The sequence below is a fragment of the Pristis pectinata genome, chromosome 32 (genome assembly GCF_009764475.1).
Source record: "Pristis pectinata isolate sPriPec2 chromosome 32, sPriPec2.1.pri, whole genome shotgun sequence".
Classification (NCBI taxonomy): Eukaryota; Metazoa; Chordata; class Chondrichthyes; order Rhinopristiformes; family Pristidae; genus Pristis; species Pristis pectinata.
Window position 1 is genome coordinate 14,174,199 of NC_067436.1, and position 23,037 is coordinate 14,197,235.

General features: G+C 45.5%; 1 protein-coding gene and 1 long non-coding RNA gene across 8 annotated transcripts in view; one reads left to right on the forward strand and one right to left on the reverse strand.

Annotated features, from left to right (window-relative positions):
* The window catches only part of LOC127585350 (AT-rich interactive domain-containing protein 3B-like), a 203,318-nt gene that overhangs the window by 128,086 nt on the left and 52,195 nt on the right, over positions 1–23,037 (forward strand). The window lies entirely within an intron of this gene.
* On the reverse strand, positions 1,892–16,131 carry LOC127585352 (uncharacterized). The gene is made up of 3 exons (XR_007958502.1): positions 15,795–16,131; positions 5,391–5,503; positions 1,892–3,965 (listed from the first exon to the last, which is right to left on the reverse strand). It is a non-coding gene; the product is annotated as an uncharacterized LOC127585352 (long non-coding RNA).

Here is a 23,037-nt window from a genome sequence, read left to right on the forward strand (position 1 = left end):
AAGACCCCACCCACCCGGGTCATTCTCTCTTCTCTCCTCTTACATCGGGTAGACGATACAGGAGCCTGAGGGCATGTACCACCAGACTTAAGGACAGCTTCTACCCCAATGTAATAAAACTATTGAACGATTCCCTTATACAGTGAGATGGACTATGACCTCATGATCTACCTTGTGACCTTGCACCTTATTGCACAGCCTTTTCTCTGTAGCTGTGACACTTTACTCTGTACTGTTATTGTTTTTACCTGTACTACATCAATGCACTCTGTACTGACTCAATGTAACTGCACTGTGTAATGAATTGACCTGTACGATCGGTTTGTAAGACAAGCTTTTCACTGTACCTCGGTACAAGTGACAATAATAAACCAATGCCAATACCAGTCTGCGGGAGGAAAAGAACTGTCGACGTTTCGGCTCGAAACCCTGCATCAGTCCCATACACAGCAGTGACCTCCATCCTGAGGCACCTCACTGGTAGTAAGGTGCTTGGGGAAATGCTGACGTGAAGGTGTACGCTTCCCCTTCAGAAGGGAAATTCCCACAGCTGGACAGATAGAAGGCTGCCCAGGAAGGGGGTCACAGTTCAGGAGACGACCAAATATGAATTGAGCTTCTGTATCTGAGGGTGAATATTAACCCTCGCAGGGTTTCCCAGCCACTGGAGTGGGGAGGCAGGGGGTGTGGGGGACTGAGGTTTTCCGTCGCAGTTGATTGACTCCCTGTCAGTGCAGTCCAGAAGGATGATTAATGTACTCCCGGCGACAACACTTACTGCCTCTCGAACCAGACCTTGCGGAGAACCCAGCTGTTTGTGTGTCCACACACGGCGACTGCTGGGCACACAGCTTCGGGCTGATGGGGGGGGGGGGGTGGGGGGGGGGGGTGCAGGCAATCCTGGGTGGACTGAGACCCTCCCCCACCCCCGTTCACGAGGAGTACAACAGGAGAGGAGCCACCAATGTGTTTGGTGAGAAACCTCGTCCCACGGAGTCAGCGGGAGAGTGGTCCCACCCCAAGCACGTGGACATCTTGCACAGCACATATTGCGACAGAACCAGATGAAGAACAGTCAACAGGATCCTAAATTATTTTGTAATTGAACTGAGAGCAGCAGTGGTTCGTAGTACTGCAGAGACGGTGGGAATTCACGGTGAATTCGGAGGCGGCTTTAGTACAAGCAATATAAATCAGATTCCTCCTGCCCATGTCCCAGTTGAAAGGATTCTGTAAAAGTCAGCGTCTTGTTCCAACTAACTCAGACGCATTGTTCCTGACTGAGAACCTCCAACCCTTCCACAGCTCCAGAAGGGGATGTCCAAAGCCATGCGATGTCCTACATAACAGCGTCTGCGGAAATTTATTCCACCTTGCCCCTCCTGGCCTTTGACATTGTTGACCATGAGTCTCCCTCAGCATTGAGGAGCTAGTTGGATCTGTCCGGCTGTAGCCAGCGAGTCATCCTCAGTGGCTTTCCTCTGTGGCTTCTCATCCTCCTCAGCAACTGGTCTCAAGGTCCAGCACCGGTTTCCACACAAGCACTGGTGACGTCCAGCTCCACTTTAACCCTCCCTTCCCAACCCCTCCTTCTTACCCTCTCCCTTCCCATCCTTTCCCATTTCTTACCCCCTCTCCTCACCCCTCCCTTCCCAACCCTTCCCATTTCTCTCCTCCTTGACCCCACAACCTGCAAGTCTTGCCGCCCACCCATCTCGCCCCCTCCCCCTTAATCCTTCCTCTCTCACCCCCTTCCCTCTGAATCCTCCTTTCCCAACCTTCCCCCCTTCACAATGTTCCTGTCAACATCCTGCCCCCTCGCCCCTCCCCTTGTGCCCCACCCCCTTAACTTTCTTGCCTCCCTCACCCCATCCCATCTTAACCCTTTCCTGCCCCTTCCCCCACCCACCTCCGTCCTCCTTTCCCCCCATCACTACCTTTCACTTGCCATACTGCCTATCTGACATTCTTTAGTGGGCAACTAGAAATTTCTTCCAACAGAACACTGGAAGATTGAACCCATTTTCTATGGCCCCCATCCCCACCATTTCCCTCCCCCTCCCTGGTAACCTGAATAAAACTGTTCACAATCTCAGTGCTGTAATCGAAACCAAGCTGAGTTTCAGATCGTGCAACCACATTGTGACTTAGACTGGCTATTTCCATTTCAGTTGTATTACCTGATCTCAGTTCACTTGCCTTTGTAAAATTTAGGCTCAGAGCTGACTAAGGGAAAATTTAATCAAAATTGTGTGAGAGAGTGGGGGACCTTTTTTGAACTACTTTCAAAACCACTGATACGGTGCAAAGTACAGATATTGGCCAATACTACTGTGTCTTTAGGATGTTACTAAACAGCTTCGGTTTTGGTAATGGGGCTAGATTTTTTTAATAATAATATTATTCCAACTTATCAATACTAATTAGTTATCATTTTTGTTTATTAATATGAAGCATTGTGATTTTTAGTGCGATTCAGTACAATCTATTTTGTAACATTTTGTTTTTTTTTCCTTTGTTTCATGTACTTTGTACTTTTTATTTGGAATTAATAAAAATATTGAAAAAGAAAAAGAGAGAGTGAATAGAAAAGAACTACTTACTTTAGAAGAGAGGATAATAAGCATCTTGGTCAGCATGGACGAGTTGGGCCAAAGGGCCTGTTTTCATGCTGTATTACTTTATGACTATTATCATAGTAACTGGATGGTGTAGCTTAAGGTTAGAGGTCGAAGAGTTAGAGGAGGGTTGAGGAAGATAGAGAAAGTTGGGTGTGTGAAACTCACTGCACAAAGAGCTAGAAGAGGCAAAACCCCTCAATTCGTGGAGGAGCACTTGAAAAGCTGTAATCTGCAGGGTTATGGGCGTAGAGCTGAGTGCGTTGGTAGTGCCGTCACTGGAGTAGCAATCCTGGATAAACAATCCAGAGATCCAAGTTCATTCCCAGCATGGGATTTGTGGAATATAAGTTTGGTTAATAATTTAGAGAAGCAGCAACAACTAGTGTTAACAATAATGGACACATAAACTGACGGAGTGTCATAAATACCCATCTGGTTCACTAATGGGGAAGAAATCTACCGCCCTAACCCAGTCAATTACTTCCTGCAGACCCACCCGACGCATTGACCCTTACAATGTTGTCTGGCGAGTTGTTTCCACAAGTGGGATAACGTCAAGCTTGGGGACATAGTTAAAAGATTAGGGGTGGTCATTCAAAACAGGCGCATAGGAATTTCTTCTCGCCGAGGGTGACGAACCTCTGGAACTCTCTATCCCGAAGAGTTGTAGAATTTCGATCAATGGGGGTATTTAAAGGGGAACAAGAGGAGGTGAGGCTTAGGGCAGATCAGCCATGATCGTACTGAATGGTGGGGCAGGCTTGAGAGGCTGACTGGCCGACTCCTGCTCCTGTTTTCTTACGTTCTTGTACCATTGCTTTTACGCTCAAAGAGAAAACATAAAATCTTCACCAGAACAACTGCAGAGAGTTGTGGACACAGCTCAGCACATCACGGAAACCAGTCTCCCCTCCATGGACTCTGTCTACACCTCACTGCCTCGGTAAAGCAGCCAGCATAATCAAAGATCACTCCAACCCCGGACATTCTCTCTTCTCCGCCTTCCATCAGGCAGAAGATACAAAAGCCTGAAAGCATGTACCACCAGTCTCAAGGACAGCTTCTATCCTAGTACGATAAGATGGACTCTTTGACCTCACAATCTACTCAATTATGGCCTTGCACCTTATTGTCTGCCTGCACTGCACTTTCTCTGTAACTGCAACACATTCTGATATTGTTTTCCCTTATACTTTTGTAATGAAATGATCTGTATGGATGGCATGCTAAACAAAGTTTTTCACTGTACATGTGTCAATAATAAACCAATTTACCAGTTTACCAGTGGTTCAAAACATCAGCTCATCGCCATCTTCTTCAAGGCAGTTAGGGATGGCCTAAATCCTGAAAAATGAACAAACAGTTAAAAGCTGGGATTGGGCTGGATATTTCTTTCTGGCCTGCATTTCTCATGCTGTGAATTTCTATGAATCTATGATGGATTCATGAGATGTCGTTACTGCTGTTTCCAGTGGGGAGAAGCTGTAACCCGATAACTCCCTGCTCTGTGGGAGCTGTCATGTTAGTCCAATCTCCAAGGAACTCTGGACCTGTACCTCCGCCAGGGAAGAGTGAGGAGTATGGCCACCCTTCCCCCTCCCTTCCCGCCACTCCACTTCCCCCCACCCCCCCTTCCTCCAACCCACACCCAGTCCTGTCAACACCACGGTGATTAATGACTCCCCATCTGAACTACCACAGCCCAGAACAGACTGAACACTATCATGGATGCTGCTGAGGTGGTAATAGACTCAGCAAGAGAGTGGGGCTGTAATTAGAGAGTGGAAGGGGAAAGTTGAGACCGAGGATTTGGGAAGGACTTCTTGATTTCCTTTCGGGGTCAGTTTTCTTTCTTTTATTTTAATGATCAGTGGTCTTTCCCTATGGCAAGAGCAGCTCAAATCTCAGTGGTACCTCACCAACTCATGGTAATGTCAATGCGCCAGGCAAGGGCACCGCAGATTCCAGTACATAGAGCCGTAGAGTAATACAGCACGGAAACAGGTCCTTTGGCTCAACTCATCCAGGCAGAATAAGGTACCCACCTAGGCTAGTCCCATTTGCCCGTATCCAGACCATATCCCTCTAAATCTTTCCTATCCGTGTACCTATCCAGATGTCTTTTAAATGTTGTCATTGTATCTGCCTCAACTACATTCTCTGGCAGGTTGTTCATACACACACCACCCACTGCATGAACAAGTTGCCCCTCAGGTCCCTTTTAATTCTTTTCCTTCTCATCTTAAACCTAGGCCCTCTAGTTTTTGCCTCCCTTTCCCTGGGAAAGAGACTGTGTGCATTCACCCTATCTAAGCCCCTCACGATTTTATACACCTCAATAAGGTCACCCCTCAGTCTCCCGTGTTCCAAGGAAAAAAGTCCTAGCCTGCCCTATAACTCAGGCTCTCGAGCCCTAGCAACATTCTTGTAAATCTTGTTTGCACTCTTTCCAGCTTAATGACATTTTTCCTGTAACTGGGTGACCAGAACTCCAAGTGCGGCCTCACCAACATCTTGTACAACTGCAACATAACGTCCCAACTCCTATACACTGACTGATGGCCAGCATGCCAAACGCCTTCTTCACCAACCTGTCTACCTGTGACACCAGCGAACTATGTACCTGTACTCCTGGGTCCCTCTGTTCCAAAACAATCCCCAAGGCTCGACCATTCACTGTATAAGTCCTACCCTGGTTTGTCTTCCCAACATGCAACACCAAGCACTTATCTGGATTGAACACCATTTGCCGATCCTTGGCCCACTTACCCAGCTGATCAAGATTCCCCTGTAACGTTTGATAACTTTCTTCACTGTCTGCATCTGACATCTGCTTGCAAAGGAACTCTTGGCAGAGTCACAAGGCATCTTTCAGGCCAGATCTGCTTTGGGGAAGAGGAGAGGTGATTCAGCCCCAGTAAACTGTTCTTCCAGCACCTCACAGAAGTGGTGCTTTATAATAGAGCAATGTTAATCATCAGAAGTGCGACAGAGAGGGATTACAGAATAGACGGTAATAATGGTGGAGCTATCAGTGTTCACAATCTTTACAGCATGATACTGACGGAATCTTCCGGAGTGCATGCCTGTACAGTTATACATGGAAATTAAAAAGTCACCATCAGTGAGTCAGAATACTGTCACAAGCTCTGTTCTCCAACTTCTACAGTGCGTCCAATCAATTGGCAAGAACGTCAGATTCTAACAGACTGTAAAATACCATGTAATGTTATATTTAGTTGCAGGAGGTGAGAGCCCTTAATGCATTACTAAGCCATAATTACTTGACATCCTTGTAAGCCATTTTGTTTTTGTGGGTTGTAAATCCTTTAGATAAAAATATTTACATTACGAATAGCAAGAAGATTTACGAGAATGTTGCCAGGACTCGAGGGCTTGAGTTATAGGGAGTTGGGCAGGCTGGGATTTTATTCCTTGGAACATAGGAGACCGAGGGGTGACCGTCGAGGTATATAAAATCACGAGGGACATGGATAGAGTGAATGCAATTGGTCTTTTACCCAGGGAAAGGGAATCAAAAGCTAGAGGGCATAGGCTAAAGCTGAAAGGGCAAAGATTTAAAAGGGACCAGTGGGGCAACTTTTCCTTGCAGAGGATGGTGCATTTGTGGAATGGACTGCCAGAGGACGCGGTAGAAGCGGGTGCAATAACAACATTTAAAAGAGAGTTGGATGGGTACATGAATAGGAAAAGTTTAGAGGGATATGGACCAAATGCGAACAAATGGGACTAGCTAGGACAGGCATCTTCGTCAGCATGGACAAGTTGGGCCGAAGGGCCTGTTTCTGTGCTGTACGACCATGGTTCAATTTTAAAATTTCAATACATTTTAAAGATTTTTTTATCTTTTCAAAAAGTGAAAATTATTTTTATTTTAATCTGTTGTACATGTTCCAAATTCTGTAATATGTTTCGCTTTTTCCTTGCTGGCTTGCTGTCGGTGAGAATTCTTTGATGTGATGTGGCAGGAGCTGGGTGCCAGGGATCCTGTTGAATTGATCCCAAGCATCATCAGGCATTGGAAAAAGTTTGCACCACAGAGCTTGTGAGAGGTCAGCATAAGGGCTGTTTCTTTGTCGGTAGCTGTGTGGAGTTTGCACGTTCTCCCTGTGACCATGTGGATTTACTTCAGATGCTCTGATTTCCTCCCACGTCCCAAGAACATACAGGTTGGTAGGTTAACTGGTCATTGTCCCAAATGTGTAGGTGGGTGTTTTAATCTGGGGGGAGCTCTGGAATATGGGATAAAAAATTGAAATTCCTTTGCTGTATATTAGAAGAGGTGTTGATCTGACGCTTCACCTGCTCCTTGGATGAACGTAAAAGACCTTATGATGTTACTTCAGAGGTGGGGAATTATCACCAGTATCCTGGCCAATATCGAATCATTCCATCACCATCACTAAATAAAGAGGTTGTCTATTTCTGTTTGTGGAAGTCAGCTGTGCATAATTTGGCTGCCACATTTCTTACTCAAGTAACAACAGTTTAAAAAGTCTTCATTGGCTGTGAAACCCTTTGGGAGCTCCTCATTTCATGAAAGGCACTGCATAAATAATGCAAGTCTTTAGGGCTGCAGGTGGACCTGGGTTTGATCCTGACCTCTGGTGCTGTCTGTGCAGAGTCTGTACATTCTCTCCATGACTACCTGGGTTCCCCCGGATACTCTGGTTTGCATCTACATCCCTGGTAGGTTAATTGGCTGCTGTAAATTACTCCTTGGTGTAGGTTAGTGGCAAAAAGGATCAAAGGGAAGTTCTCATGAGTATACATGAGAGAGAATAAGTTACAGGAGGACAAGGAAATGGGGAGGGGGTATGGAACTGATGGGATTGCTGCTGTGGAAGCTGGCATGGACCTAATGGGCCAAATGATCTCCTCCATTATGAGAAAAGAAATGTGATTTCATGGATGTGATATAGTCAGGAAAGTGAGCTCTAGAGTAAACCTACTAAATATTATATATTACCCTCTAGGAAGGCAGGCACAGTAGTGTAGCGGTTAGCATAACACTATTACAGCGCCAACGACCCGGGTTCAATTCCGGCCGCTGTCTGTAAGGAGTTTGCACGTTCTCCCTGTGTCTGCGTGGGTTTCCTCCGGGTGCTCCGGTTTCCTCCCACTTCCCAAAGACGTATGGGTTAGGAAGTTGTGGGCATGCTATGCTGGCGCCGGAAGCGTGGCGACATTTCTGGGCTGCCCCCAGAACACTCTACGCAAAAGATGTATTTCACTGTGTGCTTCAATGTACATGTGATTAATAAAGGAATCTTATCTCATCAAACAGTTTTTGTCCAGAAACTTAATGGGGTTGAAATGTGACACAGGTGTAACATGAGTGACATGGGACCTTCTGCCTTTTACATCCAGCTCTTAATACCTTCTGCACCTCGTTACCCTGCTTTGGTAGGAGTCTTTCCGTGGCCCAGTTAAATTCAAACGGGAGGCTTAGATATCTGACCCTAGAAGGAGGTATGCAAGTGAGTGGAGTTTTTCGGAAGTGACATTAAACCCAGGCACCAGCTGAGCCGGGAGTGCCATCCTCCCCATCTGCTCTGCCCTGGAGAGTTGGACTCAATCCCTCAATCTTCCAGTCCAGTACAGCAGCCTTCATAAACCTCCTCTGCTATTGGTCCCATGGAGGTTAGGTCAGCAGCCAATGGCAAAAGATTCCCACACCCCTCACATTGACCCTTGCACTTTGGAATGGGAACATTTTCAATGCCTGTTGAAGCTAAAGGGCAGAGCCAGTGTAATGAAGGGTTTCCACACTGTCTTGTGATCACCCGCTATTAGGGGGTATAAATGAAAGGCTCCTCTTCGACTTTAATCAATGTGCAGAAGTTGCTTTGTTGGCGGCTTATGGGTGGGGTTATGTACTGAATGATGGATGTTGGAAGAGGAGAATAACATGGCCTTTAAGGGAAGGTTTCCAAAATTGATGTAATCTGCAAGATTAAAGCATGACCAATTCTCCCCAAAATTAAATTCCGAAAGAAACCATTCCTTTCTGTCTACTCCTAATTAAAATCAAAGGTGGAGGGGGTTGGAGGAGTGGAATTTTATGATCCATCACTTGCTAGGGTAGAGCCCATCAGCACAGAAGGTGGCTTGAGAATGATTTATGTCTGACGTTTAAATTACCGCGAGCTTTTCACTCCCTCAGGATGTTCCACCCTATTTTAAATCCAATGAGATAATTCTTGAAGAGAAGTCACTGTTTCAGTCCAGGGATGTGGTTTCAGGAGGAAGATGTGTAGCCTCTTGAGCCTATTCCACCATTTTATAAGATCGTTGTTGATCAGTGACCTAACTCCACACACCGAGTGTTGTCCCATATCCTTTACTACCTTTAGCTAACAATTGACCCAGCATCAACTGCCCTTTGCCAAAGGCTTTTTCCTAGTTCTTCCACCTTTGTGCATCAAAGTGACATGTAACACAGAAACAGGCCCCTCGGTCTTTTATCACCATGCCAACCATCTACATTAATTCCATTTACCAACACTTGATCTATAGCCTTCTGTGCCTTGGTAATTCAAGTGCTTGTCTAGGTACTTCTTTAATGTTGTGATAGTACTCTTTCCAAACTTCACTCTTGACAGCCTAAGCCCTAACTTTTAGTCTACCTCCTACTCCCAAACACCCCAACCAGCTATCAATATGTTGGACACTTCAATCAAAATATACCTTTTAAATTCCAAATACTTTGTGTAATCCGTCTTTGTAACTTAACCCTTGTCACCTAGGTAACGTTCTTGTAAATCCACACTGCACTCCAAGGGCAAGACATACCCTTCTTTAAGGACCTCAGAACTGCTCATTGGGTTGTGGTTATGGCCCAACTTGGGCTTTGCATTCCCGTAGCGTCACTTCCACCCTCCTGTACTCCAGCCTGAAAAGACTTTAAAGGTCAGATTTCCATTAGCCCCTTTAAATATTTGGTCCCCATCCCAAGGTATTTTAATGAGCTGTGCTCATGAACCTCGAGTTTGCACCTCCATTGTTGTGAGTTCTTCATCATTTTGAAAATACTTTGTTTTTAGCTCATTAGGTCCAAGGTGTCAGCCCATCCTACGGACAAGTTGATCAATCAGTAGTCAGTATGCACACTTAAAAGCCGCCTGTGGCATTCTTAGAGCAAAACAGATGAAAGTGTAAATTCTGCACAAGTGATGGTTGTCTCAGTTTTATCAGTGAAAGTAAATTTTAAAAGCTTTGATTTTCCAATAGATCTTTGGGGAGCTGTTCGCTGATTCAGACTCTGTGTACCAGCTTGTAGACAGGGTCCTGATTCAGACTGTGTGTACCTGCTGAAGGGAGGGTCATAGAGTCACACAGCACGGAAACAGGCCCTTCGGCCCATCACGTTTGTGCTGGCCAATGTATTTATCTGTACTAATCCCATTTACCAGCACTTGGTCCCTAACCTTCTGTACCTTGGCAATTCAAGTGTTTGTCTAGATGCTTCTTAAACGTTGTGAGAGTCTCTTCCATCACTGCTTCTTCAGGCAGTGTACTCCAGATTCCACCCTTCTCTGAGTGAAAAGAATCCCTCTCCTGCCTCTCACCTTATACTATGCCCTTTTGTTTTGTTCATCCCCACCATGGGAAAAAGATTATTACGATCTACCCTAAATGCCTCCTTCATAATTTTGTATACCTCAGTCAGGTCACCCCTCAGCCACTGCCACACCAGAGGAAACAAACCCAGCCTGTTGTTCCTAGTGAATGTTCTCATAATTGTCTTTGAAATCCTTTTACCCATTGGCACAGTCTATCTATATCTCTTTGTAATTCAGTTCTTCTATCCACAACGCTGTCTATCTTTCTATCACATGCAGAGTAAAACAGATCTTTACAGAGCACCACTAGTCCTATTGTCAAGTGGAATACCTGCCCATTATCTGTCCCGATAATAGACCAGTTTCTTGGACAAATTTGTCAATTTGCCTTCAGTTCCATGGGCTTCAGTTGTTATGAGAGACCTTATCACATGCATTCTGTCCAATGAGTCTGCCCAAGTACAAACTTAAAGCAAGGCAGGAGCACACTCAGTCCAAAACAACTTGACCGCAGCCACTGCAAACCAGACCAGACAACAGCCAATCCAAGTGCGACCAGGCTGCGCCCAATTTGAACCCAAATGGACAGCTGCCAATCCAAACCTGATTGGATTCCAACCAATCCAATCCTGACTGGACAGCAGCCAATCCGAACCTGATTGGATCATGCCCAATCTGAACCCAATTGGGTTGTGCCCAACCTGAACCCGGTTGGATGGTGCCCAATCTGAACCTGACTGGACAGTGGCCAATCTGAACTGAGCTGTGTAAGTCACAGAGCCAGATCCACATGGTAGAACCAAACTGTAACCTGAATGATTTATCAACATAATACACCCAATTCAATCCAACCCTGGATGTTTGATCAGAAGATACAAACGACCCAATTTGAACCCGAATGTTTTGTTAAGATAGTTTCCCAATCTAATCCGAACCCAAGTGATTTATCAGGACATGTAACCTGCCTGACTTAAACCTAGTACACATCATCAGGTCCTGTCGGGAGGGGGTCAGGTGACCAAGCTCTATCCTGGAAGTCCACATAACATCCTGTCCATCACGAGAGTCGCTGCTTCAAAAACTGATTGTAGTCAGGCCTGACCTTTACAAGCCATGCCTACTTTATTAATGGAAAATTCTCAATGCATTCTGTCACGCAGTCGTTAATTGTAAATCCTCCTAATTTCCTGACCACAGATGTTCATCTAACGAGTCTCTGATTCCCTATATTTCCTTCCTGACCTTTCTTAAATAGCAGGTTGAAAAACAGTGGAAACATAGCAGTCAGTTGTCACAGGTGGGTGTCTGGTTTGTGACGGTGACCAGATAATTTATCGGGCAGTAGGGAGAGCTTCTCTTTCAGGCAATGCCACAGGGTCTGTTACATCCACCTGTGAGAACAGGGGAGGCTTCATTTACATCTGTACAGTTTGGGTCTCCGTACTTAAAGAAGGATGTACTTGCCTTGCCATCATTTAGCGTGGATTCACAGGATGAGGCTGTTGTCCTGTAGGAGAGATTAGGCATGGCTTGTACCGGAGATCTGAAGCTGGAGAAGTGATCTCAAGAGACGTTGAAGATTGTAAGGGAGGTGAAGAGAATAGATCCAAAGGCCACAGTGTGAGGACTGAGAAGTGAGATGTGGAGAAATGAATTGTAAAAGTTCTGGATTTCTCTATCTGGAGGCAGGGATCAGTAGACTTCTGGAACCAGAGGAAGAGCCATGGACCTATTAAATGGCAGAATAGGTTTGAGGGACAGAGGGGCCTAGTCCTGCCGTTATTTCTCACATTCTGTCAGTGCTGCACTAGGAATGTGGAAGTGGGAAGCTGCGCCCAGAGTTTACAGTTACCAATTCATGCACAGGGGAGTTACCCACTTAGGTAGACGCCATCAAAAATCCTAACTCTTCCAGTCTTGGTCTGAGACAAAATGTTGTGGCTTCCTGAGACTTGAGCACAAAAATCGAGGCTGGCACTCCAGTGCAATGCTGGGGGAGTTCTGCACTGTCAGACGTGTTTAAGGTGGCACAGTGGTGCTTCCAGTCAAGCGATTGCCTCACAGCTCCAGTGATCTAGGTTCAATCCCGATCTCCAGTGCTGCCTATGCATAGTTTGCTGGTTCTCGCTGGGATCACATGAGCTTCCCCCGGGTGCTCCAGTTTCCTCCCACATCCCAAGGATATGCAGGTTGGTAATTGGCCGCTGTAACTTGTCCGTAGTGTGTAGGTGAGTGTTAGAATCTGTGGTGAGAGTTGATGAGACTGTGAAGAGAATAAAATGGGATTAGTGTAGTAATAGTGTGTGGGTATTTGATGATATTATATTCATTATATCATATTCATACAAGGAATGTGGGCTTCACAAGCTGAGCCAGCATTTAATTGCCCATCACTAGTTGCCCTTGAGAAGGCGGTGGTGAGATGTCTTCTTGAACCTCTGCAGTCCTTGAGGTGTGGGTGTACGCACAATGCTGTTAGGGAGGGAGTGCCAGGATTTTGACCCAGTGACGGTGAGGGAACGTCGATGTATTTCCAAGACAGGATGGTGTGTGGCTCAGAGGGCAACTCCCAGGGGGTGGTGTCCCCGTGCTTTTGCTGCCCTTGTCCTTCTAGCTGGTAGAGGTGGTGGGTTTGAAAGGTGCTGTCTGAGGACATGAGCAGTGAGCTAAAGGACCTTTCTCCATGCTCCATGACTCTTTGACTCTATGCTTATCTTTCAGATGGAATATTAAACCATCTGTCCTCATGTGGGTGTGAAGGATACTGTGACACTATTTCAAACAGTTTCTCCCTACACCTTGGCCAATAAACACCTTTCCATCAGCATCTCTAAACACAGAATATCTGCTCTTTATCTCAGTGCTGAGGGTGGGATCTTGCTGTGCACAGTTGGTTGCCACACTTCCCCCCCACCACAACCATTGGTGAAAAGTACGTTGGGGTGTCCTGGTGGAGAAAAGAAAGCCCCTGTAAAAATGCAAGTTACGTTGCCAGGACCTCACTCGTAAGTAGTTTGCTACTATCACCACACTTAGATGGAAATTACTGAACACAGATCACGCCTGAGATGTGTTCAACTGTTGCAAGACTTTGAATCTGAATTACATAAGGGTTAATCAGTTTTGTTCCACAGGGTACAGGGTGTACAACAAAAATATTGACTTAACTTTTAATATCAACAAGCAACTTCCCAGAATTGATGTTGATACGTAATGTCGATCGAATGCTTTGAAGTGCTTGTTATTAAAAGACTTTGCCCATAAGAATATTTATATTGACGCTGTGCCTTGTTAAATATCACAACCCCTCCATGGAGGATAGAAATATAGAGTGTTGCAAGACCAAAGCTAGCCCTGAAGTTTGGCTTTGGTGTTACAGACAAGACCTCTGCTTCATCTGTATTCTGGGATAGTTTCCCTTAACTAATCTCCATAATCTCTCTACAGTCCTACCAACACATTCTTCAATTTTCTCATACATCCCCCCCCCCACCCCCACACACACACTCTTTCCTGACTCCTTAGGCCATTCACCCTTACAGAGCCTGTTCCTCTGATCATGGCTGCTCCGTACATCAGTTCTATCTCCTCAGCTTGGTTCCTGAATTCTCACTACCCACGCCTAACAGATACCCATTATCTCAGTTTGGGATGTTCTTTGGAGCCCCTTGCTTTTCAGGGCAAGAATCTCAGATAACCTTAATTCTAAAATACTCCTTCCCAATCTTACATAACACAGCAAAGGAGCAGGCTCTTCGGCCCATGATATCTGTGCCGAACACGATGCCAAATTAAACTAAATCTCTTCTGTCTGCACATGATGCATATCCCTCCATTCCCTGCACATTCATGTGTCTATCTAAAAGACTCTTAAATGCCACTATTGTATTTGCTTCCGCCAGCACCCCTGGCAGCCCCTTCCAGGCACCCACCACTCTCTGTGTAAAAATAAAACTTGCCCTGCACATCTCCCTTAAACTTTCCCCCTCTCACCTTAATGCATGTCCTCTGGTATTTGATATTTCTACCGCTGGAGAAAGATTCTGACTGCCCACACACTGACATATAGACACACATTCAGACATGCATAAATAATACATGTGCATGCGGAAAGACATGCTGTTGTATACAAACACAGACAAATGCACACACGCACACACCATGCACATCTTCACTGACACACTCATGCAAATACGCCAACACAAAAGTACTACCTGTAGCCAGTTTTAAGTAAAAACTGTCTATGGTTAGACTGCTGTAAAATATGTGAACGGGGATTGAAAGTCGGGTCTGGGGTGGAACAGAAGCTGGTAAAAGCTGGCAGATTCTTTGGGTGTGAGTCAAAGTCGAGTTTATTGTCATACAAAAAAGAACACAGTTTGAACAAAAGAAAATCACAACGTCCATTTTAGTGCAAAGTGATCAAAGTGTTCACACACGCAGTTATAGTGTTACGATACTGAGGCAGTGATTAGGGATGTGCCAGTTGGTTCAAGAACTGAATGGTTGAAGGGAAAGAGCTGTTCCTAAACCTGGAGGTGAGGGACTTCAGGCTTCTGTACCTCCTGCCCAATGGTAGCTACAAGAAGATGGCATGGCCCAGATGGTAGGAATCTTTGATGATGGATGTTGCCTTCTTGAGACCAGTTCAGTGGCAACAGCAAAGTATTCTGCTGAAAATGCCCAAATCCAACACCTTCACCTCTGGTACACAAGCTATATGACCCACCCAAACAAAACTGCAGGAGATGCCGGTCAGAAGCAAAGGAGCAGTGAGATTGACAGAGCATGCCTAAGGACACTTCATTCCTTGTCTGTATTACCCCAGTCAACCAGCGAAAAGCAGACAGGATGCTGACAAAAGGGAGCTAGATTGCTGTGAAAATTTGCCCTTTTCTTAGCATTAACTTTCTCTTGGAAGTTCCACGACATTTTTATCTATTATCCAAAAAGTACAAATGGTTGTGAGATTAATGGCTGTTATCTCTGAGGCAATCACAAGATGAGATATATCTAATCACTGAGTCTATTTGATCCTTACTACAAAAGACAAGATGAAACTTTGTGAAATGTCATCGAGTTATACAGCATGGAAGCAGGCCCTTCGGCCCAACTCGTCCATGCTGACCAAGGTGCCTACCTGAGCTAGTCCCATTTGCCTGCATTTGGCCCATATCCCTTTAAACCTTTCCTATCCATGTACCTGTCTAAATGTCAGTTAAAGTTGTAATTGTACCTGCCTCTACCACATCCTCTGGCAGCTTGTTCCATTTACCCACCACCCTCTGTGAAAAAGTTGCTCCTCAGGTCCCCTTTAAATCTTTCCCCTCCCACTTTAAAATTGTACCCTCTATTGTTTTGGACTCCCCTACCCTGGGAAAAGGACTGTGACCATCTATCTTATCTATGCCCTTCATGATTTTATAAACGTCTACAAGGTCACCCCTCAGCCTCCTTCGCTCCAGGGATAACAGTCCCAGTGTGTCCAGTCACTCCTTATAACTCAAGCCATCCAATCCTAGCAACATCCTTTGTGAATCTTTTCTGTGCCAGCAACAGAACTGCCCACAATATTGTGTGGACTCACCAACATCTTGTACAGCTGTAACATGACGTCCCAACTCGTGTACTCGATGCCTTGACCGATGAAGGCATGCCAAACGCTTTCTTCATCACCCTGTCACCACTGTTACGGAACTATTGCCACTTTCAGGGAACTAAAGTTCCGTCAGCCTGGTTTTGTTGGTCGCACTTAACCAAGTGAGCGACCTGGTTGTGGATTCGCTTTGGTCCAAGACTTGATATGCTGTGTTTCTTGGTCAACATTCCTCCCTCATTAACTGACCATTCATTTCAGTTTGGGTTTTGCAATACACTTAGTTTTCTTAGCCCCATTTGGATCCACCTGACATCCCACCAGCTGCTTTTCGTGCCCCACCATACATTGACTCTATTGGTCACCCAGCCTGTCCATTGACATCCTTCAGCCAATTGAAAGGTATACTCTGTGGCCCAATGAGATGATCCTTAATAGTTATTCAAACAGATGTATTGTACATTTTGCAACTGAAGTATTTTTAGAATAAATGAGGGGCCTAGATAGGGTGAATGCACACAGTCTTTTTCCCAGGGTTAGGGAACCAAGAACCAGAGGGCACAGGTTTAAGGTGAGAGGGGAGAGATTTAATAGGAACCTGAGGGGCAACTTTTTCACCCAGAGGATGGTCCGTGTGTGGAACGAGCTGCCAGCGGAAGCAGTTGAGGCAGGTACATTTACAACATTTAAAAGGCACTTAGACAGGTACACAGATAGGAAAGGTTTAGAGGGATCTGGACCAAACGCGGGCAAATGGGACTAGCTTAGATGGAAATCTTGGTCGGCATTGTTATGTACCAGCAGCAAAAGGAACACATCGAGTCATGTATAAGTGTTAGAAACTATTTTATTAATAACTACTTATGATAATAAGAAAAATAAAAGTAAAAATGTTAGAATGTTAAAAGTGAAAATGTTAAATATTAAACATTAACCCCCCCCCCAAAAAAAACTAAACTCAAAGTGTGTGTGTGGCAAATTCCCAAACTCCAAGTGTCAGGAATAGTTCTCAAAGTTCAGTTCAGCAAGCCGTAAGGTGAAACGTGAGCAAAGGCTTTTGCAAAACCACCGTTGACTGAAGAGAAAATGTAGAGAGAGAATAGAGAGAAATTACAAAATCCACGTTCCACGATGGAACCCTTACGGCACCTCAGTCACTGATGATCTCCACTGCTTTGTTCCAAAGTATCTGACACCCCGAAAGGCATTCGAGGCATGGCCGTCCACACGAATACCTGTTTCCTTCTACAGGTTAACAACAAAGTGGACCCCACTGGATTATTCCACAAATCCATACATGGATTGTAGTGACAGACACAGTTATTGTTTTCCATCCATCGATACAGAGACCAGCAGGCAGTGTCTCTCTCTCTCTCCCTCTCTCTCTTTTCTGACTGAACCAAAACGTCAGCACATCGTTATCTCCTGTTGTCATAATAACACCACACACAGACACACACACAGACACACACACACAGACACACACACACAGACACACACACACACACACACACACACACACACACACACACACACACTACTATACTATGTCTTAAAGGGACATTCACCAAATAGCAACCTAATCCGTAACAGCATGGACCGGTTGGGCCGAAGAGCTTGTTTCTGTACTGTATAACTCTATGACTCTGTAACAGAACGCAGAATATAGTGTTATAGTTACTGAGAAAGTGCAGTGCAGGTAGACAAGTAAAGTACAAGGGCCACGACGAGGTAGATTGTGAGATCAAGAGTTCATCTTTATCGTACAAGAGGTCCATTCAAGAGTCTTATAAAACAGTTGGGCCGAAGGGACTGTTTCTGTGCTGTATGAGTCTATGACTCTGCGTGAAGACGTGTTTGAAGGAGATAAAACACCATAAAAAGGCAGGTTTGTCTTCAGTCATCAGCTTTACTGCGCATATATGGTAATGCCTGTCTGTTGAACTCAGCTTCTGAAATTTAGGTCAATTGAGGTGAAGTACAATTTGTAGTTTCTGATATATGTTTTCATTTAGAGTCATGGACTCATACAGCACAGAAACAGGCCCTTCGGCCCACCCTGTCCATGCCAACCATCCAGTACGCATCTACACCAATCCCATTTACCAGTACTTAATCCATAGCCGTCTATGCCTTGGCAATTCAAGTGCTGTATAGATACTTCTTAAATGTTGTGAGAGTCTCTGCCTCCACCACCATCTCAGGCAATGTGTTTCAAACTCAAATCACTCTCTGGGTGAAAAAATTCTTCCTTAAATCCCCTCTGAACGTCTTACTCTTTACCTTAAACCTGGTTACAGACACCTCTCCTACAGGGAAAAATTTGCTGCTGTCTCCTCTGTCTACGCCCCTCAGAGTTTTGCTCACCTCTATTTGTCCCAAAGAATGACACATTTCTAGCCCACAGTTTCTCTCAAGGCCACTCTGGTTCCCTTTTCCTATTTTTGCGCTGAGCTGTGTCTTGACCTTTAGTTGCTGGGAGACTCCAGAGTAGTCCTCAAGAGTTAGCAAGCCGAATTGCACAAAATGTCAGCCACTACTTCGCTGAGATATGAAGTTAAGATTTATTCTATTATTACAAGATTTTCTTTCTGGTTACGGTTAAATGCTCCAGCGACTTGAAAGACCCAAAATGACTTGTATTAGGACGTCATCAACTAAAAATACACGCAGCATTACTTTGAAGTGGTGGCCACAAGGCAAATGGGTTTTGTGGTTTGTTTGCTGATGCTGTTTTCTTTTCGCTGTTTGTTTCTGTTGCATTCACGGTGATCTAACGTGACCAATGCTTAATTTTAGAAGCTGAGCGGAAGTTGCCTGGAAGCCACTGTGGGTGTTTGTAGCTACAAACCAATGCACTCGTGTGATACCACAGCGGCAGGGCACTGATGCCTTGTGCTGTTCGGTGTCACATCACAGGGAATTAAGACATGGGTGCTCAAGGAATGAGGGATACCTCAGCTGGGATTCAGCCTCTGGTCATTGAATAAGGTAGAGGAGCTGATTTAGGCCATTTGGCCCCTCTACACAGCTCTGTCATTCAGCAGCATCACGGCTGAGCTGGTCTTGGCCCCCCAGGCCCATTTTTGTGCCTCTTCCTCATTACCTGGACTTCCCTTTCAACAAAACTATCTCAGTCTTGGAATAGAATCAAGGAAGCCACTGCTCTTTGGGATGGTTCCTAAGGAGAAGAAATTTCTCCTCATCTTCATCTTCAACTGGCCAAGTTCTTATTTTAATCCTATGCCCCTAGTTCTAGATTCCCCCTGCACCCCCCACCCCCCCCCCCCCAACAAGGAAACATCATCTCAGCATCTACCTGCCCTCAGGATCTTACACGTCACAATAAGATCACCACTCATTCTGTTACACAAATTCTCTTCATACTACATGAAGGATGTGCTTGACTGGCGAGAGTTCAGAGGAGGTTCACTGGGAACATTTCAGCCATGTGGAGAGACTGGTTGGGCTTAGGGAGACTGCAGATGGTGGAATCTGGAGCCAAAAAAACCCAAACTGCTGGAGGAACTCAGCGGATCAGGCAGCTTCTCTAGTTTGTGCTTCGCCTCAACCTGGCAGTGGAGGACGCCGAAGACAGACAGTTCAGTGCAGGAATGAGAGAGGGAATGCTTGACCCACTGATTTCCTCCGACAGTTTGTTTTTTTGCACTGGATAGGCTTAGTTTGTTTTCTTTGGAGCGGAGAAGGCTTTTGGGTGACCTGATTGAGATACATAGAATTATGGGGGGGGGGGGGGGGAGCGGGGATAGAGAGGGTAGATGGTGAAAAATCTGTCTCTTTGGCTAGGGTGTCCATGACAAAAGGCAATTGCTTTAAGTTAAGGGTTAAGATAAGATTTCTTTATTAGTCACATGTACATCAAAACACACAGTGAAATGCATCTTTTGCGTAGAGTGTTCTGGGGGCAGCCCGCAAGTGTCACCACACTTCCGACGCCAACATAGCATGCTCACAACTTCCTAATCTGTACGTTTTTGGAATGTGGGAGGAAACCAGAGCACCCGGAGGAAACCCACGCAGACACGGGGAAAATGTACAAACTCCTTACAGACAGTGGCCGGAATTGAACCCTGGTCTCTGGCACTGTAAAGCGTTACGCTAACCGCTACACTACCGTGCCGTACACTACCGCAGGAGATTTAGAGGGGATTTAAGGACGTTTTTTTACACCCAGAGGGTGGTTATAATTTGAAAAGCACAGCCAGAGAGGGTAGTGGCCCTTCCCTCCAAGTGGCAACCTGAGCAGGTGACTGAGGTTGGTGCTCCAGTGCAGTGCTGAGGGAGCACCGCACTGTTGAAGGTGCCACCGTTTCCAGGTGAGGCCTCCTGGAGTGACGAATAGGAACCCATGACCCTGTGTTGAGTGTTGTTTTGCGCTCATTGATTATGCCTCAGCCGACCCCAGCAAAAAATAATAATCTTATCAAAACCATTTTTTTGTTTGGGGGGGGGGGTTTGTTTCCTCATGGGATCTTCCTGTGCAGCTGGCCTGCTATTCAAGTGGCTGCACTTCATAGCAGCGATGCACCTTGGGGCATTCACATGGGCAAATTAGAGCAGTAGGGCACAGAAGGAGGCCGCAGTACATCGTGGCTGTGCTAGCCCTTGGAGAAAGCTATCCAGGAGTTTGATCTTTCCCTGCGATACCCTGCTTTCTCCTCACTTATAATTCCATGGTCAACTTCCATTGGAAACAACCACTGAAGCTGCTTCCTTAGCCTGTCAGATGGTATTATCCTTACCGTGACAACACGTTAAGGAACAGAAGCACCAGCACATCATATAGCCCTGAGAGAGCTCCATTGAGCTGCATAGCTCAATGACTCATCTTGTACCTTGTCCACTTGTCCTAACTTGCCTCTATGTTCTCTGACTGCCCATGTTGTCGGACTTAAACATACTTAATTGCCCTTAGAGGGAGAGAATTCCAAACATTTACAACAGAAAGCATTGGAATTTCTCAGCAAGTCAAGCAGCATCTGTGGAGAAAGAAACAGCTAATACTTCTTTCCTTGGTTCTGCTGAAAAGTTGGAATTAACGTTTTGAGTCGGAGAACTGAGGAAAGAGAAATTAGCTCTGTTTCTCCCTCCACAGCTTCTGTCTGACTTGTTGAGTATTTCCAGCATTTTCTGTTTTTATTTCAGACTTAAGGAATTCATGTCTGATTTAAGTGACAGATCCCTTTCCCTGATATCATCCCCCAACTTAGTTCTGAACCCTCCAGCCAGGGTTATTCCATTATTGTCAATTTAGCATTTCTTTTGCACTGCTTCAGATTGCACTATTATCTTTGCACCATTCTGTTCTTTTTTTTTGCACTTGTTGCTATATTTATTGTATTTATTATTACCACATACACTGTTTACTCTGTGAGCTTCACTTGAGCAAAGGATTTCATTGCACCCTGGTGTATATCACGATAAACTATCTGAATTTAAATCAGGGACACACACCTCTCTCTTTCAGTCCTTCTTGGAACCCTCTTTTTCTTCTAAACTCTAATGAATCTTGTTGTCTCATTTCATGACCAGTGCCTTCTTCAAGGAAGACTTTTCCTTGTAATTACAGAAAGTTTACACACAGACGGAGGCCATTCAGCCCATTGCGTCCATGCTGGTGGTGAAAGAACTACTCGTGCTTGCATATACGGACAGGGTAGTTTTCCAGTGTTGTGCCTGCCTCATTGAATGTTTGATAATCGCCCCTCTTCCATCTCCCCATCAGGAGTGGGAAGCAGTGGGTAGAATCGGCATAGAGCAGCCCAAACGAAGGGTCTCGACCTGAAACGCTGACTGTCCATTTCCCTCCACAGATGCTGCCTGACCCGCCAAGTTCCTCCAACTTTCTGTGTGTCGCTGTAGAGTCGGTGGGACTGCCTCACTTTCCCACCAGCACTGCAAGACCACCATTGGAGCCTCACTGGGATCCCGTGTCTAAATATTCCAGTAACCTGAATATACCATGATTTATTTTAGGGCTGTCAGGTTGATTTGTATTGAAAATAATCACCAAGTGAGCTAGGTGTTGGAATTCCTGTGTTCCCCTCCGCGTTGGCTAGCTTTTTTAATATTTTAATTTCCCGATGACTGAGGGGAGGGAAGACAAGCTGCTTCCCACCCCTCCCACTGCAGCTAGAACAGTGCTCCATTCTGTGGCTGTTCCTCTGTACACCATTCAGTGCCCAGGGAGTGCACCACAGAGGCAAGGACTTTGATCTCCACAGTCGCACTTCTCGTGATGTTCCAAGGGGCTTCCTGGCCACGTGATGTGTAACTTGATGGTGTAATGTTTCTTTTTTTTAATGAGGCCAAGCATACTGTTAGACTGGGACTTAAAGGGATAGTTAGCATCTTGGAGGTACCTGATGTACAGAGGGATCTTGGGGGTCCAAGTCCATAGCTTCCTGAAAATGACCATGCAAGTACATAGGGTGGTAAAGAAGGCGTACAGCATGCTTGCCTTCATTGGATGGGACATTGAGTACAAGAGTAAGGAAGTCATTTTGCAGCTATGTAAAACTTTGGTTAGGCCGCACTTGGAGTATTGTATGCAATTCTGGTCACCCCATTACGGAAGGATGTGGAGGCTTTGGAAAGGGCGCAGAAGAGATTTACCAGGATGCTGCCTGGATTAGACAGTACCAGCTTTTAGGAGAGGTTGGACAAACTTGGGTTGTTTTCTCTGGAGTGGTGGAGGCTGAGGGGAGACCTGATAGAAGTTTATAAAATTATGAGAGGCATAGATAGGATAGACAGTCGGAATCTTTTTCCTAGAGTAGAAATGTTAAGTTATAGAGGACATGCATTTAAGGTGAGAGGGGGAAAGTTTAAGGGAGACGTGTTCATCTTTAGCGTATAAGAGGTCCATTCAAGAGTCTTATAACAGCGTGGTAGAAGCTGTCCTTGAGCCTGGTGGTATGTGTTCTCAAGCTTTTGTATCTTCTGCTGGTATGGAGCCTCCAATGCACAGGATCGCAAGAGGATGCAGAGGGTTGTAGACTCAGCCAGCTCCACCACAGACACAACCCTCCCCAGCATCGACGACATCTTCAAGAGGCGGTGCCTCAAGAAGGCGGCATCCATCATTAAGGACCTTCACCATCCGGGACACGCCCTCTTCTCGTTACTACCAACGGGGAGGAGGTACAGGAGCCTGAAGACCCAAACTCAGGATTCAGGAACAGCTTCTTCCCCTCCACCATCAGAATTCTGA